The sequence below is a fragment of the Eubalaena glacialis genome, chromosome 10, assembly GCF_028564815.1.
Source record: "Eubalaena glacialis isolate mEubGla1 chromosome 10, mEubGla1.1.hap2.+ XY, whole genome shotgun sequence".
NCBI classification, from domain to species: Eukaryota; Metazoa; Chordata; class Mammalia; order Artiodactyla; family Balaenidae; genus Eubalaena; species Eubalaena glacialis.
In genome coordinates, this window is record NC_083725.1 from 110,029,261 (window position 1) to 110,033,350 (window position 4,090).

The following is a 4,090-nucleotide window of genomic DNA, read 5'->3' on the forward strand; positions in this document are numbered from 1 at the left end:
CCTGTCCTTCAAAGCTTCAGTAGAGGCTCAGGCTAGGGCTCCCTCATAGGAGATAGCTGCCCTCCACTGGCCACCTCGGGTATCACAGCCAGGCTGAGTTACCCTAAACTGAGAGTGACTATCTGTCTGCCTGGGGAGAGGAACAGAAGGACGCCAGATGACAAGGTTTATAAGCCCTGAAACCTCTAAGGTTCTTACACCCAGAGTGCGGGGAGGGTTCTCAGCCCTGCTTTCTCAGCTGCTGGCTCCTGACTTTAGCTCCCTAATCCATGAGAGAACCCCCCCTCCTGTGAAATACGGACTCGGGGGCTCCCAGGACACTGCTGAAGGGAAATTTGCCCACCAGGCTCTGAGAGGCCACCAGGCCAGGGACAGTCCAGGTGGCAGACCCAAGGTCCAGCTGGGGTCAGGTTTCTATATGAATTTTTAATGCTTCCAGCCAGACTTGTCAGATGTTCCGAAACCCGAGCATCTCCTTTCATCTCTGTACATGATGCCCTTCCCCACCCCCACTGCCCTGGGGGGTAGGGCAGGGAAGGGAGGACTGGGTCAGCTACCCAGCAGCCTCTTGAGAAATGATTTGGGGGAAATAGAAGGGTGAATGACCTAGTTATTTTCCCACTTACTGTGTGACCTTGAGCAAGTCACTTAACCTCCCTGAACATCCCTTGTTTTGTTTTGCATGTATAACCTGGGAGCAATAGCGCCTGCCTAAATTGAGTTGTTGTGGGGAGTAAGTGCAATAGCCCGTGGAAAGGTGGCCTATATGTTTGCTGTCACCCTTATCTTTCCTCAAGCCCTGCCTCCCTCCTCCTGTTTTCTTCCAACCCCAGAGGTAGGTGCTTTGCCTCTTTCTTTTGGAGGTGGGGACTTTGGCTCTGCCCTTACTCCCTAAGATCCAAACTGCCTACCCCAAGATTCTTTGGCCTTCTTAGAAACTTCAGATGAGGTGGGGGAAGGGAAGTGAGAGAGGAAGATGGATGGAGCAGCTGAGGCCGATGGGAGGGAAGCAGGCAGCAGAGAGAGGAAGGCTAAGACCCTGCTCAGAGAGAGAACAGCCAGCTGAGACTCACTCTTTCTTTCTTCTCCTTCCTCCCCCCCTTCCTTCCTTCCTTCCCTCCTTCCTGGCACCTTCTCCATCCCCTGGTACTCTCACACCGGAAGCAGAGATGGCCATACAGAGCAGAGGTGAGGTCAGGAGCATGGAGGAGGGGTGGAGGGCTATTGATGAAGACTTGTCCAGTCTTTCCAGCCCACCAATTCCCTGCACAGTGTTTCTGAAACTGAAGGTCTTTTATGTCTGATTTAGGTGGGAAACTGCTAAGATGCAGATGCCTGGGCCCCTGAACCAGATCTCTAAGGGAGCCCTGGAATCTGCATTTTAACATGTAGGGGTGGGTTATGAAGCTCTCTAAAGGCTGAGAAACGGCTCCTCAAAGGTGGGGTGGTCCTTGGGGGGCAGACGGGAGAAAGCAAAGGAAGAAAAGTTAGATTCCCTCCCCTCCCCCACTCTCTTGGTGGAAGTTACAGACAATACTCTTGCAAGGAGAGGGTGATGCCAGGGATGGGGAAAAAGGATGGAGACAGATGGGGGAGGGGGATGCAGTGAATGTGACACCCAATGTAAGCAGCCACAAGCGGAAACAGCCACTTGCACGTTGCCCCCACCTTCGTGGCGATCTGAGACCCTGAACTTCTGGTCCCGCGATGTGGAGACTCTGGAAGAGTCCCCTGTGTCTGGGGCGTAGGGTCAAGGAGGAGGCCTCATCTTCAGAGACCAGCGGCCCTCCCCTGAGGGTCCACGCAGCGATAAACGGATACACATCTACCCATCACTTCCCCGGCCGGAGCCCTCCTGCCCTCCCCTCGGGTCCAGCGTCCGTCAGACCACCTTCTCCCTCCATCGGCCCTCACCAGCCCGCGTGCCAGCTCATCTGCATAAAGTTCCAATTAACACGTTTTCCCTCAGCTATTTACGATCCCTGAACTCGCTCCCGGCTCGGGAGCCCGCTTCCCGCCGCCCCCTCGCCCCTCGGAGTGTGGCCCCATTAATCCTTGCGACCCGGGCAGCTCCCTGCGGCCTGGACCCCGCCGGCTTGGCCCGCGCCGGGAGTCTAGGGGGTGAGGGGCGCGACCCGGGGAGACGGCGGGGTCTGCCGCAGGCCAGAGGCCGGGGCTCTCCGGGAAAAAGGCAGGCGCTTGCCCGCCCCTCTTTCTGGGAAGAGATGGGGAGGGGGGCTTCTCCTGGGAGACTCGGGGCGTCGAAATTCCTCGTTCCTCGTCCTGCGGCCCCCGCACCCCTCCTCCTCCCCGCCACGTACCCTCTCCCCTCCCCAGCCATCTGTTCCACTCGGCAGCGCCGCGGCAAACACGGCTCCAGCTCGCTTCCGCCCCTGCCCAGCCCCCTCCCCAAGCTCCCCACCCCGGGAACGGGGAATGAGGAGACACCCCTCCCCCAGGAGGCCGAGATCTCTGCCTGCATCTCCCACCCGGTCCCACGCCCCAGCTGGGCGGGGGCAGAGTCGAGACCCCCTCCTTCAGCCTCGAGGGTCAGTGGGGCAGGGGATAACGCCTGAACGGATGTTCGGCGAAGGAGGGCAGAGCAAGCCAGGGTAGGGGTCTGGAGATCGAGACCCCGGAAAGGGAAGACTAGTGGGTAAGGGGTGTATGTGGAGGGGTGTCGGGGTTCCCTTCCTGGCTCGCCGCCGGCTCCCAGCCTCCCACCCCGTCCCAGCCGCAGCCACGCAGCGCCGCCTGCTGGGCACGCCGAGCACCCGGCGCACACGCCTTGCTTCCTCCGCCCGCCCCGTTTCTGTTCATCGCTTGTGATCAGCTTCCACCAGACTGTACAGAAAGTCAAGGTCCGGGACAGAGAGTGTAGTGAGACCAGGGCAAAGCCTCTGGGAACCCGTCCAACCCGTTGGTGGGTGCTGTCCAGTTCTGGTTTTGTATTTTGCGAAAAGGGCACAGCGTTGCAAGCCAGGAGTCTGGGCTCAGAGCAGCCACGTATCTGCTGTGTGACTTTGTCAAGTCTCCAGACCCCTCTGGACATCTATAAAATGGGTGGGTCAGTCTGTTTTATCAACTCCTAAAGACAGTTTAAGACAAAGGGAGGGCTTATCTGTAATACTGTCTTCCAGGGCTAAAATTTGGGGGTTCTCCAAGGGTTTTTTTGGTGGGGGGGTAAGGGTTTTGTGGTTACTCTCAGCCCTGAGAGGGCAGCAGAAAGTTAAGCTCATTATCTTGGAACCTCCTTCCTGCTGCTGATTGCCTTGGCAGACCTGTGGTTAGGACTCAGCAGTTAGAATGCCCAGGTTCCAAGCTCAGCTCCACCACCTACCAGCTGTGTGCCCTTGGGTCCTGTGCCTTAACCTGTCTGAGCTTTCCTCAATCTACGAAACAACCCGAAGACACCGACTTCTACAGTTAGGATGAAATGAGATACCCGTGTAGCTAGGACAGGCAGATCCTCAACAAATGTTAGTGGTCCCTCCCTGCCCCATCCCTCCATTCTGTGACTTTAAGGTTTATGTCCCAGGACAGAAAGAGATGTAGGAGTGGGATAAATAAGGTATAGCTTCCTGGAAGGTCCCTTGTCCTCAAAGACAGTGTCTTCCCTTGATGCAGGTAATTTTAAAGCCTCACTTTATTGCTAAAAGTAAATATGAACATAGCATAAAATGAAGCTCAAAATTTGCATGAAGTTTTAAGATAAAACACTATAAAGAATGTTACTTGCAACAGACCTCCCTCCAGGGATCCCTGGATAGGAAAGCTTGAGAGGCATTCCTTAGCATTCTTTCCAAAGCATCCTGCCCCTTATCCCCTGTAGGGAGAAAGGCCAACCTCCCGGATGTACCCCAAACCCTGAGAAGTGGTGGGCAGGAGCAGAGGGCAGGATCTGGACTCCCTCCAGACACTAAGGGCAGGGCATGGCTGAGAACAGGGAGGTGAGCCAGACAGCCACAGGTGGGCAGGCTGGCACTTCAGGTGTCCTACTTAATGCCCAGCTGAGCCTGGCTGAGGACAAGGGATGGGGTGTGGGAAGACACCCCCCTCCCCCAAGACACAGGCAGGTAAACACCAGCCA